The sequence below is a fragment of the Scyliorhinus torazame genome, chromosome 5, assembly GCF_047496885.1.
Source record: "Scyliorhinus torazame isolate Kashiwa2021f chromosome 5, sScyTor2.1, whole genome shotgun sequence".
NCBI classification, from domain to species: Eukaryota; Metazoa; Chordata; class Chondrichthyes; order Carcharhiniformes; family Scyliorhinidae; genus Scyliorhinus; species Scyliorhinus torazame.
In genome coordinates this window covers 301,220,697-301,235,932 of record NC_092711.1, presented here as the reverse complement: position 1 = coordinate 301,235,932, position 15,236 = coordinate 301,220,697, and positions in this window count along the sequence as shown.

The following is a 15,236-nucleotide window of genomic DNA, read 5'->3' as shown; positions in this document are numbered from 1 at the left end:
AATGTGTGTCTAACCTAAATACAGGCAGAGGGCCATTGGCATAGATAGTGTGACGAGCAACAGAGATGTGTCTTGGTCAGGTTTTAAGCATTGTTCACACAGGTTAGGGCTGAAGTTGCTTTGGATACAGACAGTTAAAATGACATAAGGTAGCTGGTATGAGCATTGGAGGGTGGGCTATGCCTGGACATTGTAGTGGAGGGATAATGGTGTGATTGGTCCAGGCATGAGCACTAGTAATGGGCAGCTATTGATGTATTTGAGCATGAGAGTGGGCAGGGTAGAGAAGGGTTAGTGTTTTGTCTGAGCTGAATATGGATAGCAATGGATTAGTGCTTTATTTGAGTTGGGTATCAGCAGTATAGAGGAGGGTTAATGCTATGCCTGAGCTAGATATGCATGTGTCATGGGCCAGGGTTTAAAAACTCCAAAGTATTATGGAGTTCACCTGACCTATAACTTTTTATGTTGAATTTGACTAGGGTGAGCACAAGAGCCTACTCTTCAGGTGTTATTCAACAGTCTTCCTAGACACTTTAATCAAAATAAGCTTTATTTTACGAACTTAGTTAACATTTATATAAACCAAACAGCAAGAATTTTTATCAATTACAAACATAAAGATACCCCACAGCTACAGTAATCTATGTGTAACTTAATGAATTCCCCCTTAACTGTTCCAATTCAAAAACAAAATTCCATAAACCAAAAAACCCTTTTCAAGGGCGTGGCCCAGCACACTGCATTCGCACTTGAATAAGAATGGCTTTCCCTGAGATTTTGACCCCGTCTCACCAGCAGATGTAAACCCTTCCGGAAAGCAGACTATATCTAAAGCCACCACCGAGGTGATTTTTTACTGGAACAGATATTCAAAGTGAAAATAGAAAGACAGGAACAAAACACTTCTTTCTCCCTGAGTCCACAGCAATCAAATCTGAAAGCGAAAGTAAAACAGCTCACAAAGCTTTAGCCCAGCTACACCCACACAATGACATAGCTGAAGCCATGTGATAAGACAAAAACCTTTCTTAAAGTCACTCCCATGACACATGGCAATGGATTAATGCTGTATTTGAGCTGGGTATGGGCAGGATAGAGGAGGGTTAGTGCCGTGCCTGAGCTGGGTACAGGAGAAGGTGTCTTGTCTCAAGGCTCAGCATTTGCCTAATTAAAAAGGGTTCATGATATGGGGAGAAAATACATGACAAGGAACATCTTTGGGGAAAATGATAAGCTCAGAACAAGAAAGAGGTGGGATAGGCTCAGAGTGAAAAATACAGCAAAGGGTTACTTTACAAAGGTAAGAAAGAGGAAAAATAAACTCAGAAGAATAAGAAATAAAAGGAAGAAAGGACTGAGCCCAGGGAGACTGATAAAAAAGGTAAAAGCACATGGGATCCAGGGTACTGTGACAAGTTGGATCCAAAATTGGCTCAGCGGTAGGAGACAGAAGATGGCGATAGAAGGCTGTTTGTGTGACTGGAGGCTGGTGTCCAGTGGCGTACCACAGGGATCAGTACTGGGTCCCATATTGTTTGTGATATATATAAATAATGTGAAGAAAATGTGTGTGGGGTGCGGTGATAAATAAGTTTGCAGTTGACACGAAGATTGGCCGGTGGCTGACAGTGAAGAAGAGGGGTCTTGGGTGCTTGTCCACAGGTCTCTTGAAGGCAGCAGGATAGGTTAATAGGGTAGGTTTTAAGGCATGCGGGACACTTGCCTTAATCAGTTGTGGCATTGATTATAAGAGCACAGAGGTTACGTTTGTACAGGAGTTTGGTTAGGCCACAGCTGGAGTACGGTGTTCAGTTCTGGACATCGCATTATATAGGAAGGATGTGATTGCACCGGAGAGGATGCAGAAGAGCTTCACCAGGGTGTTTAACTATGAAGAGAGGCTGCATAAGCTTGGGTTGTTTTCGATGGAGCAGAGAGAGCTGAGAGGGGACCTGATTGAGGTGTATAAGACTGTGAGGGGCATGGACAGGGCTGATAGAAATCAGCTGTTCCCCTTAGTTGAAGGTCGATAACAAGAGGGCATCATTTTAAGGTGAAAGGCAGGAGGAGGTTTAGAAGGAATTTAGAGGGTGGTGGAAATCTGGAATGTGCTGCCTGGGAGGGTGGTTGAAGCAGGAAAACTCACAATCTGTAACAACTACTTCTATGAGCACTTGAAATGCTAGAACATTCCAGGCTATGTATTGAGTGCTGGGAAGTGGGATTAGTGTAGATTTAGAATATTTGTTTATCTGTGCAGTCTTGATGGACCAAAGGGCCTCTCCTTTACTGCATGATTCCATGATTTTTGATACAGGCAGGCAACTATGAAACAGCACAGACGCAATTAGAACATTTTTGCAGATATTCATTTTGTTTTACTGTGTGTTTTAGATTCTGATCTTATAATCAGTTACTACTTCTCATGTTACAATGACGGCAATTGTTGATGCCTGATATAAACAAGCTCAGTAATCCTGAAAACATAACCATTAAAACAGAGAGCTCACGCATACAAAGACTCTACTGCAGAGATGTGTTGGTGCCAATGTGTCCAACATAGAACATACAGTGCAGAAGGAGGCCATTCAGCCCATCGAGTCTGCACCGACCCACTTAAGCTCTCACATCTACCCTATCCCCATAACCCAATAACCCCTCCTAACCTTTTTGGACACTAAGGGCAATTTAGCGTGGCCAATCCACCTAACCTGCATGTCTTTCGGGACTTGTGGGAGGAAATCGGAGCACCCGGAGGAAACCCACGCAGACACGGGGAGAAAGTGCAGACTCCGCACAGACAGTGACCCAGCGGGGAATCGAACGTGGGACCCTGGCACTGTGAAGCCACAGTGCTATCCACTGTGCTACCGTGCTGCCAATGACAGGGAGCAAAGACACACATCCTGAGCCGTTATAAACACCGCCTGTTTTATGGCCTCTTCGGCAGGTGGCCAATCAAATCATTTAGAAGCCTAATTCTCAGATTTTAATTAGGATCCTTCGCCTGTTGAAAGACCGTTTTGTGAAATTGGATGAGCCTAAAACCTGACTCGCCACATGCTAATCTCACTTTGAGGGGCAGCACGGTGGCGCAGTAGTTAGCACTGCTGCCTCACAGCGCCGAGGGCCCGGGTTCCATCCCAGCCCTGGGTCACTGTCTGTGTGGAGTTTGCACATTCTCCCCGCGTTTGTGAGGGTCTCACCCCCCACAACCCAAAGATGTGCAGGGTAGGTGGATTGGCTACGCCAAATTGCCCCTTAACTGGAAAAAAAATGAATTGGGTACTCTAAAAATAACTTTGCAACTTGTGGGTTCTGATCAGTAAGGACACTGCAGAAGCTTTAATGAAATGAAACCCTGTCCATGCCCCTCACAATCTTATACACCTCAATCAGCTCTCCTTTCAGCGAGGTCAAGGTGGCTTGCTGATTTGTCATTTTAGGCTGCTGGATAATTTTTGGCTGTTTATTTTTTTGCCCTCTTCCTCACATCTGCAACTGATTCCTCACCCAGTTCGCCTCTCTGCCACTGGACTGGCATCTCGCTGCTCTGGCTTCTTCTGCCAGCCCCTGGAGTGGACACACTGTTACATCTGTACCACTGGATTCCTGCCCCTTTCCGAATGAAGGTGAAGGACTATTGAATTTCAGTCTAAATATCACCACACGCTAATTTAATAAAATGCAATAACATCTTTGAAGAGTGATATAGGATTTTCTAAGCCCCTTAAAAATCTGAGAGTGAACGCTTAACGAAGTGCTGCTGAATTGGATATTTAAAATAAATTCATGTCACAAGAATGGCAGGCTGAATGTCAGCAGGTTCACTAAACCTGCAACAGAAACATAACTCAGCCCTTGTCTCCAAGGATGACCGACTGCTCAGGGATCCACACTGGGTGTTCACGGCTTCTGCAACTTTCTCACCTATGAGCACACCAATTGACAGGCTGCTCACTCGCTACTCCACCTGAATTCTGATCCTGACTCTTCCTCCCTGCCCTTCAAGGAAGAGAGAAGTTTAAAAAGAAACTAAACGATAAGGAAAGGGAATGAGAAAAAGAGAGTAAAGGAAAAGCGGAAAGTTTGAAACAGAGTGACGGTCACGAAGGAGAGAGGAGAAGACATACAAATAAAAGAATCAAATCACACCATCTGAGCAAATCGATCAAATAAAATGAGAAACAAAATGGAAAGCTGCTCAATATAAGACAGTGACCCCCCCCCGTCCTCTTCGTCAGACCTGGGCCTTCTGTCAGTGAGCAGGATCTCGAAGCCCACCCTCTCCATGACCAGTAAGTTATACATTTCCCCCCTTTTTACCCCTCCAGCTTGCTCAAATTCCTATTCCCAGATGAAACTCGGTTCCCCTTCCCCTTTCACTGTCCTCAAATCCTTCAGTTCGGCTAATACTCTGCATGGCCGCAGGGCAAATTACCCCCATAAATCCTAAACACCCAATGCTGAGGTGTTTTCAGGGTACCTATATGAGCAATCATTGATGACACTATGTGAGCAACAACTGTTCTTGGGGTTGTTCTGACATCTTGAAGCTTAATTGATTGCCCCCCCCCCTGATGCTGCTGACCTTTACTGCTCTCCTAGAAAGTCGAGGAACGGCTGCCACCTCTGAGAGAAACCCGTCATGGACCCCTCAAGGCAAACTTTATCTTCCCGAGACTGAGAATCCCAGCCATGTCACTAACCCAGGTCTCTACACTCGGGGGCTTCAAGTCCCTCCACATTAAAAGGATCCGTCTCCGGGCTACCAGGGAGGCAAAGGCCAATACGTCGGCCTCTTTCGCTTCCTGAACATCTGACACACCAAAGATCGCTCTCTCTGGACTCAGCACCACCCCCGTGCCTAAGATCTTGGACATTGCCTTAGCAAATCCCTGCCAGAATCCCTTAAGAGCTGGGCATGGCCAGAACATATGGACATGATCTGCAGGGCTTCCCGCACACCTTGCACTGCATTCACACTGATGACCATATTCAGGGATTGAGTGGCCACCTGCATGGACGTGACAATTAACAGACTGCAGGTTCCTGACCAACGGCCTGCGCACTCAAATTGTCAGTTTAAATAGGATGGAGGAAAGCCTTTCCTTTCCCATTCATTGCCTCACTGAAGTGCAACAAAGTGCTTTCCAGTTCTTGGCTAGCAGTAAATTGTGGAAGGATCATGGGGGTAAAACAAAGAGAGGCACATGGAAGTCAGGACAGGTGCTGGTTTTCTGCAGAAGCCTCACAGAGCCTTTGCCTCGGGCATCTGAGTAACCAGAGCTGTGAGCAAGCAGCTGGCTTCCTGCTCTTCCAAAGCTATTGGAGTAACACTGTGTACGGGTAGTAGAAAAAGGAAGAAACAATTTATGTAGTAAACAAGCGCACTTAAGCATTTAAATATATCTTAATGCGTCCACTTTATTGTCATTGTCAAGCACGTCAAACTCTATTTCTAGTTTCCACTGTTCAATCATCTCCACTGTTGCTTCTCACCTGCCAAGTGGACATCAGCCTTGCGATAAATGGTCAGAGAGTCATAGAGACCTACAGCACAGAAAAGGCCCTTCAGCCCATTGTCATAATATCCACTCATGTATATACTGAGATGCAGACAGGCAGTGATTGACACACAGTATAACCAATGAACACACACAACACATAACAACCAATCACCAGACAGGACACCACCACTATAAAGCACACAGGGCATTAAGGCTCTTCCTCTCTCTACAGGACACAGCTACTAAGATAGTGAGAGCGCACAAACCAGTGAGCACTATCCAGTTGCAGTCAATGTTGAACCAACTTACTGAACACATCATGGTACCAGAGTGCTATTAATCCTAATGAACCTACCTCGAGTGCATCTGCAATGACCAGCAAGCAGCCATCCAGCTGGAAAACATCCAGCCTCCTTCGCAACTCCGGATCTCCGGCAACCTCGGCGCCAACTGGAAAGTCTTCAAACAAAAGTTCCTCCTGTACATCGAGGCCTCCGACCTCGAGGCAGCATCGGGATGTCAGAAAGATCACGCTGATCCTGTCGACTGCGGGGGACCACGCCGCCCACATCTATAACTCGCTTAATGTTTGCTGATGGCGAAGACAAGACAAAGTTCAAGACAGTTCTGCTGAAATTCGACAGTCACTGCGACATTGAGGTGAATGAGAGCTTTGAACGGTACATCTTCCAACAGAGGCTTCAGGGTAAGGATGAACCTTTTCAGCCCTTCTTGACCCATCTCCACATCCTAGCGCAGTCATGTAATTATGAGTCGACAACTGATTTCATGATCCGGGATCAGATCGTTTTTGGGGTCCAGTCCGACTCCCTGCAGGAACAGCTCCTCAAAATCAAACAGTTGACTCTCTCCGTCACCATCGAAACGTGCGTTGTCCATGAGCATGCCAGAAATCGCTACTCGCGCATCAGGGCGGCAGAAACTGCAAAACTGGCCTCCCACAAGGCAGAAAGGGTGCAGGAAATAGCAAAAATGCAAGGCCTGAGCATCGAGGAGAGTGGCCATTTCGCGCGCTTTTCTCGGGTCCCCACGCATGCGCGCTACGACCGGGAGGATGATGAGGCCGAAGACCCTGCGGCGCATGCGCGAACGTCGGCCGACCACACTGCGCATGCGCGATGGCGCACGGAATGTGCTGACGTCAGTGTCATGACATGTCCAAATTGTGGCTCCGCCCATTTAAAGCAGCAATGTCCAGCCAAAGGCAGGCGATGTCTACAGTGTGGAAAGCCTGGCCACTACGCGGCTCTCTGCAGGTCCGCTCCACCAAACAACAGCCAGCGATCCCAGCTGCAGCGCAGACGTGTCTGCTGCGTACAACAAGGCTTGCAGGATTCTGATCCAGACAGCCCAATGGACACCGATGCTGACTGCCTCGAGTCTCCATATCGGGTGGGCATCATCACCACATGCGTGTTGGTCTCTACCGTGCCTGCCAACAGCCTTTCGATCCTCAGTGTGGATCCTGACGACGAGTGGGGTGCCGTCATCACGGTCAACCAGTCTCGCATCTGATTTAAATTGGACACTGGCGCGTCTGCGAACCTCATATCACAGTTGGACCTCGACAGCATCCAACACCAACCTAGCATTCTTCCACCAGCCTGCCAGCTCCTTGACTACAATGGTAATGCCAGTGGATCATGTCAGCTAGGTGTATCTCACAAGGCAATCAAGGCAACGTTGAGATTCGAGATCGTCCGGCCTGACAAGGCATCCCTGCTCGGTGCTCGCGCATGCAAACTCCTAAATCTGGTCCAGCAAGTCCATGCCATGTCCTCGACACCGGCGACTGCCTCGCCCAATGCGAATCTCCAGGCTGAGATAGACGACATTCTCACGCAATATCACAATTTGTTTGATGGGGTGGGCACGCTCCCATATCACTACAAGATATTGCTCAAGCCGAATGCCACCCCAGTCATCCATGCACCACGCCGGGTGCCGGCTCCTCTCAAGGATCGTCTGAAAACACAGCTACGAGAGCTCCAAGGCCAGGGCATCATCTCAAAGGTCACGGAGCCCACAGACTGGGTCAGCTCCATGGGCTGCGTCAAGAAACCCTCTGGTGAACTCCGCATTTGCATTGATCCCAAAGACCTGAATCGCAACATCATGTGAGAGCATTGCCCGAACCTGAAGTGTGAAGAATTGACCTGTGAGATGGCTCATGACAAATTCTTTACCAAGCTGGACGCCTCCCGTGGCTTCTGGCAAATTCAGCTGGATGAGTCCAGTTGGAGGATGTGCACTTTTAACACTCCATTCGGCAGGTATTGCTACAACCACATGCCTTTTGATATCAAATCAGCTTCCGAAGTATTTCATCGTATAATGGAGCAAATGATGGAGGGCATCGAGGGGGTGCAAGTCTATGTGGACAACATGATCATCTGGTCCACGACGCCCGAGGATCACATTGCTCGCCTCAGATAGGTTTTCCAGAGGATTCATGAAAATGGCCTCCAGCTCAACAGGGCCAAATGCTCATTTGGTCGGTCAGCTATCAGGTTTCTGGGTGACCACATTTCACAGCAAGGTGTGCAACCTGACGCCGACAAGGTGCTGGCAATCAATGCCATGAAGACCCCAGAGGGCAAAAAGGCGGTCCTCCGCTTCCTCGGGATGGTAAATGTTCTCGGAAAATTCATTCCCAACATGGCATCCCACATCACGGCCCTCTGGCATCTCGTTAAAAAGTCGACAGTGCTCCAGTGGCTTCCCGCACATCAAGCGGAGTGGCTTGAGCTGAAGGCGAAGCTCATCACAGCCCCAGTACTGGTGTTCTTTGACCCAACCAAGGATGCCAAGATATCCACAGACGCAAGCCAGGACGGCATTGGTGCGGTGCTCCTCCAGCGAGACGATTCCTCGTCTTGGGCTTCAGTGGCATATGCCTTCAGGGGCATGACTCTGAACGAACAACGATATGCCCAGATCGAAAAGGAGTGTCTGGGTCTCCTGACAGGAATAGTCAAGTTTCATGACTACGTATACGGTCTGCCGAAGTTCACGGTGGAAACAAACCACAGGCCTTTAGTCCACATAATCCAGAAGGATTTAAATGACAAGACACCTCGGCTGCAGCGAATTCTTCTTTGTCTCCGCCAATATGACTTAAAACTCGTCTACACACCGGGCAAGGAGCAGATCGTCGCGGATGCCCTATCCCGATTCATCACCATGCCGTGTGAACAGGGCGACTTCATTCGCCACATTGAGGTACAGGTGCAGTTGTGTGCCAGCAACTTCCCAGCCACTGATGAACGAGTTGTCCAGATACGCAAAGAAACTGCCAAAGATCCTCTACTGCAGCGTGTGACACAATACCTTGACCATGGCTGGCAAAAGGGGCAGTGCCCCCAGTTCTTCAACGTTAAGGACGAGTTAACGGTTGTCGAGGGGACCCTTCTTAAACTAGATAGAATCGTCATTCCCCAAAGCATGCAAGCCATGGTGCTCAGACAGATCCATGAGGGTCACCTTGGGGTCGAAAAATGTTGACGCAGAGCTCGGCAGGCAGTTTACTGGCCTGGCATCAGCCAGGACATTGCCAACGCGGTCCTCAACTGCACAACATGCTAGAAGTTTCAACCAGCTCAGCCCAAGGAAACACTGCAACAGCACAAGATCATGACTTCTCCGTGGTCCAAGGTGGGGATAGACCTCTTTCCCGCAAATGGGATTGATTACGTGCTCTTGGTCGACTACTTCTCCAGCTACCCGGAAGTGGTGAAACTGTTGGACCTCACGTCCAAGTCAGTGATTAAAGCCTGCAAAGAGACGTTTGCCAGGCACGGCATACCACTCACAGTAATGAGTGACAACGGCCCATGTTTCTACAGCCAAGAGTGGTCCGACTTTGCACGATCCTACCACTTCAGTCACATCACATCCAATCCCCATTACCCGCAATCAAACGGGAAGGCCGATAAAGGGGTCCATATTGTCAAGCGGTTGCTGTGCAAGGATGCAGACTAAGCCTCGGACTTCAACCTGGCGCTGTTGGCATACAGGGCAACCCCTCTGTCGACTGGTTTGTCTCCGGCGCAGCTGCTCATGAACCGCAACCTGAGGACGACTGTTCCCGCCATCCATGTTCCAGACCTTCACCGCCTCACGGTGCTGCAGAAAGTGCAGTGATCCAGGGACCAGCACAAGATCACGTATGATGCTCATGCCAAGGATCTACCTGCTCTGGCTCCAGACGATGTTATTCATGTCCAGTTGCCTGAGGGAGGTTGGTCAGCCCCAACAATTGTCGTCAGGCAGGCTGCCCCCAGGTCCTTCGTTGTCCAAATGGCTGATGGCTCCATTCTACGGCACAACAGGAGGGCGCTATGAAAAGTTCCCTGCCCACCGCCTGGCCGCACTTCTCCGCATGTCATCATGCCGCCTCAGGACATCTCGCCCCACGTGGCCACCGATCTGCAGCGATCCCGCCTGTTCACGAGGCCACCGACATGGCAGCAATCCCGCCTGTCCAAGTGCTGGCGTCCCCCCCCCTCCACCTCTGAGGCGGTCGACAAGGATTCGTCGCCAGCCACAAAGACTGAATCTATAGACTTAAATCTTGTAAATTTTGTTCAGTTTGCTCTGTATCTGCACGATAGACACCTTCCCATGTACATATGTTCATTCACTCACCACTTGTATATAATCATGCATGTATATATATATAGCCACGTTCCAAAATTTACTTCAAAAATGGGAGATGTCATAATATCTACTCATGTATATAATGAGATGACTTCCGGGTGCGGCGATGACCAGCTGAGTCGCACGTTTCGGCAGCTCCCGGTGGAACGGACTTTTGGGCTCTTGATAGGAGCCCCAACGGCAATTTTAACGGCTAAAAACACCGTGCGGTAAACCAGAAGGGTGTTCCCCCTGGACACGGATGGAAAAAGGAGAGGAAAGTGGCCGGATTGCAGCGGATCCTTTGGAACAACGGCAAGGAAGGCAAGCAGAAACCAAGATGGCGTCGGAAGGTGGCAGTTTCATATGGGGCCCTGAACAACAAGAGTTCTTGAAACGCTGCGTGGAGGAGATAAAAAAGGAAATGAAGAAAGAGTTGTTGGCCCCGATATTACAGGCGATTGAAGGGCTGAAAGAGGAACAAAAGACCCAGGAGCAGGAGCTTCGGGTCGTGAAGGCGAAAGCAGCAGAGAATGAGAACGATATACAGGGCCTGGTGGTGAAGTCGGAGATACAGGAGGCACACCAGAAACGATCTGTGGAGAGGTTGGAGGCACTGGAAAACAACGCAAGGAGGAACAACTTGAGGATTCTTGGCCTTCCTGAAGGTGTGGAGGGGGCGGACGTCGGGGCATATGTGAGCACGATGCTGCACTCGTTAATGGGAGCGGAGGCCCCGACGGGTCCGTTGGAGGTGGAGGGAGCATACCGAGTTATGGTGCGAGGATCGAGAGCAGGAGAAACTCCCAGAGCCATAGTGGTGAGATTCCTCCGTTTTAAGGATAGAGAAATGGTCCTTAGATGGGCGAAGAAAACTCGGTGTAGTAAATGGGAGAACGCGGTGATCCGCGTTTATCAAGATTGGAGTGCGGAGGTGGCGAGAAGGAGGGCGAGCTTTAATCGGGCCAAAGCGGTACTTCACAAAAAGAAGATAAAATTTGGAATGCTGCAACCGGCAAGACTGTGGGTCACATATCAAGGGAGGCACCACTACTTTGAGACGGCGGATGAAGCGTGGACTTTTATTGTAGAAGAAAAATTGGAATGATTGGATTATGAAAATGAACGTTTGGACAAAGTGGTGGGGCGAATGGGGGGGGGGGGCGAAGAGGGGTTTTATGTTTTAATCCTGCGGTATGGTAACTTTTCTTTCTCCCACAGGTGGTGATGGGGGGAGGTGGGGAGGGAGAGGAGATGGGGCGTTGGCCATGGGAGGCGGGGCCGAGGGAGAGGCGCGGGCTTGGTTCCCGCGCTATGATAATTATGGCGGGAATAGAGAAGCAGGAAGGAGGGGGCGTCGCACGGTGCGAGCCGTGATCACGGGGGGAAGCCGAGGTCAGCCAGAGTTTGCTGACTTCTGGGAGCAACATGGGGGGAGTAATTACGCTAGCGGGGGGTCTAGCAGGGGGGGGGGAGGGGGGAATTACTGGGTTGCTGCTGCTGGGGAAAGGGGGGAGTGGGTACGGGAAAGGATGGGCGGGGGGGCACCGTCTGGGAGAGATACAGCTGCGTGGGAACTGGGTGAGAAGCTGGAAAAAGATGATGGCTAACCGGCAAGGGGGGGGGGGGGTGGGAAGCCCCCCAACTCGGCTGATCACGTGGAACGTGAGGGGGCTTAACGGGCCGATAAAGAGGGCACGAGTACTCGCACACCTTAAGAAACTTAAAGCAGATGTGGTTATGCTACAGGAAACGCACCTGAAACTGATAGACCAGGTTAGGTTGCGCAAAGGATGGGTGGGGCAGGTGTTCCATTCGGGGCTGGATGCGAAAAACAGGGGGGTGGCTATATTAGTGGGGAAGCGGGTAATGTTCGAGGCGAAGACTATAGTGGCGGATAACGGGGGCAGATACGTGATGGTGAGTGGCAAATTACAGGGAGAGATGGTGGTTTTGGTAAACGTGTATGCCCCGAACTGGGACGATGCCAACTTTATGAGGCGAATGCTAGGACGCATCCCAGACCTAGAGACCGGAAAGCTGATAATGGGGGGAGACTTTAACACGGTGTTGGAACCAAGGCTGGATAGGTCGAAGTCCAGGACTGGTAGGAGGCCGGCAGCAGCCAAGGTGCTTAAGGATTTTATGGAGCAGATGGGAGGGGTGGACCCGTGGAGATTCAGTAGACCTAGGAGTAAGGAGTTCTCGTTTTTCTCCTATGTCCATAAAGTCTATTCACGCATAGACTTTTTTGTGTTGGGTAGGGCATTGATCCCGAGGGTGAGGGGAACGGAATATACGGCTATAGCCATTTCGGATCATGCCCCACACTGGGTAGACTTGGAGATAGGGGAGGAAACAAGAGGGCGCCCACCCTGGAGAATGGACATGGGACTAATGGCGGATGAGGGGGTGTGCCTAAGGGTGAGGGGATGCATTGAAAAGTACTTGGAACTCAATGACAATGGGGAGGTTCAGGTGGGAGTGGTCTGGGAGGCGTTGAAGGCGGTGGTTAGGGGGGAGCTGATATCAATAAGGACACATAAAGGGAAGCAGGAGAGTAAGGAACGGGAGCGGTTGCTGCAAGAACTTTTGAGGGTGGATAGACAATATGCGGAAGCACCGGAGGAGGGACTGTACAGGGAAAGGCAAAGGCTGCATGTGGAATTTGACTTGCTGACTACAGGCACTGCAGAGGCACAATGGAGGAAGGCGCAGGGTGTACAGTATGAATATGGAGAGAAGGCGAGCAGATTGCTGGCACACCAATTGAGGAAAAGGGGAGCAGCGAGGGAAATAGGGGGGGTGAGGGACGAGGAAGGAGAGACGGAGCGGGGAGCGGAGAGAGTAAACAAAGTGTTCAAGACATTTTATAAAAAATTGTATGAAGCTCAACCCCCGGATGGGAGGGAGAGAATGATGGATTTTTTGGATCGGCTGGAAATTCCCAAGGTGGAAGAGGAGGAAAGGGTGGGACTGGGAGCACAGATCACGGTAGAAGAAGTGGTGAAAGGAATTAGGAACATGCAGACGGGAAAGGCCCCGGGACCGGACGGATTCCCAGTTGAATTTTACAGAAAATATTTGGACTTGCTCGCCCCGCTACTGATGAGGACCTTTAACGAGGCAAAGGAAAGGGGACAACTGCCCCCGACTATGTCAGAAGCAACGATATCGCTTCTCTTAAAGAAGGAAAAGGATCCGCTACAATGCGGGTCCTACAGACCAATTTCCCTCCTCAATGTGGATGCCAAGGTCCTGGCCAAGGTAATGGCAATGAGAATAGAGGAATGTGTCCCGGGGGTGGTTCATGAGGACCAAACTGGGTTTGTGAAGGGGAGACAGCTGAACACGAATATACGGAGGCTGTTAGGGGTAATGATGATGGCCCCACCAGAGGGTGAAACGGAGATAGTGGTGGCGATGGATGCCGAGAAAGCATTTGATAGAGTGGAATGGGATTATCTGTGGGAGGTGTTGAGGAGATTTGGGTTTGGAGAGGGGTATGTTAGATGGGTGCAGCTGTTGTATAGGGCCCCAGTGGCGAGTGTGGTCACGAATGGACGGGGATCGGCATATTTTCGGCTCCATAGAGGGACAAGGCAGGGATGTCCTCTGTCCCCATTACTGTTTGCACTGGCGATTGAGCCCCTGGCGATAGCGCTGAGAGGTTCCAAGAGATGGAGGGGAATACTTAGGGGAGGAGAAGAACACCGGGTATCTTTATATGCGGATGATCTGCTACTATATGTGGCGGATCCAGAGGAGGGGATGCCAGAAATAATGCGGATACTTGGGGAGTTTGGGGATTTTTCAGGGTATAAATTGAACATGGGGAAGAGTGAGCTGTTTGTGGTGCATCCAGGGGAGCAGAGTAGAGAAATAGAAGACCTACCGTTGAGGAAGGTAACAAGAGACTTTTGTTACCTGGGGATCCAGATAGCTAAGAATTGGGGCACATTGCACAGGCTAAATTTGACGCGGTTGGTGGAACAGATGGAGGAAGATTTCAAGAGATGGGATATGGTAGCATTGTCAATGGCAGGGAGGGTGCAGGCGGTTAAGATGGTGGTCCTCCCGAGATTCCTCTTTGTGTTTCAGTGCCTCCCGGTGGTGATCACGAAGGCTTTTTTCAAAAGGATAGAAAAGAGTATCATGGGTTTTGTTTGGGCCGGGAAGACTCCGAGAGTGAGGAAGGGATTCTTACAGCGTAGTAGGGATAGGGGGGGGCTGGCACTACCGAGCCTAAGTGAGTATTATTGGGCCGCTAATATTTCAATGGTGAGTAAGTGGATGGGAGAGGAGGAAGGAGCGGCGTGGAAGAGATTAGAGAGGGCGTCCTGTAGGGGGACCAGCCTGCAGGCTATGGTGACAGCCCCATTGCCGTTCTCACCAAGGAACTATACCACGAGTCCGGTGGTGGTAGCTACACTGAAGATTTGGGGACAGTGGAGACGACATAGGGGAAAGACCGGAGCATTGGGGGGGTCCCCGATAAGAAACAACCATAGGTTTGCCCCGGGGGGAATGGATGGGGGATATGGAATGTGGCAAAGAGCAGGTATAACGCAATTGAAAGATCTATTTGTGGATGGGAAGTTCGCGAGTCTGGGAGCGCTGACTGAGAAATATGGGTTGCCCCAAGGGAATGCATTCAGGTACATGCAATTGAGGGCTTTTGCGAGGCAACAGGTGAGGGAATTCCCGCAGCTCCCGACACAAGAGGTGCAGGACAGAGTCATCTCGAAGAAATGGGTGGGGGACGGTAAGGTGTCGGATATATATAGGGAAATGAGGGATGAAGGGGAGACTATGGTGGACGAACTAAAAGGGAAATGGGAAGAAGAGCTAGGGGAGGAGATCGAGGAGGGGCTGTGGGCAGATGCCCTAAACAGGGTAAACTCGTCGTCCTCGTGCGCCAGGCTAAGCCTGATTCAGTTTAAGGTATTACACAGGGCACATATGACTGGAACACGGCTCAGTAAATTTTTTGGGGTGGAGGATAGGTGTGCGAGGTGCTCGAGAAGCCCAGCGAATCATACCCATATGTTTTGGTCATGCCCG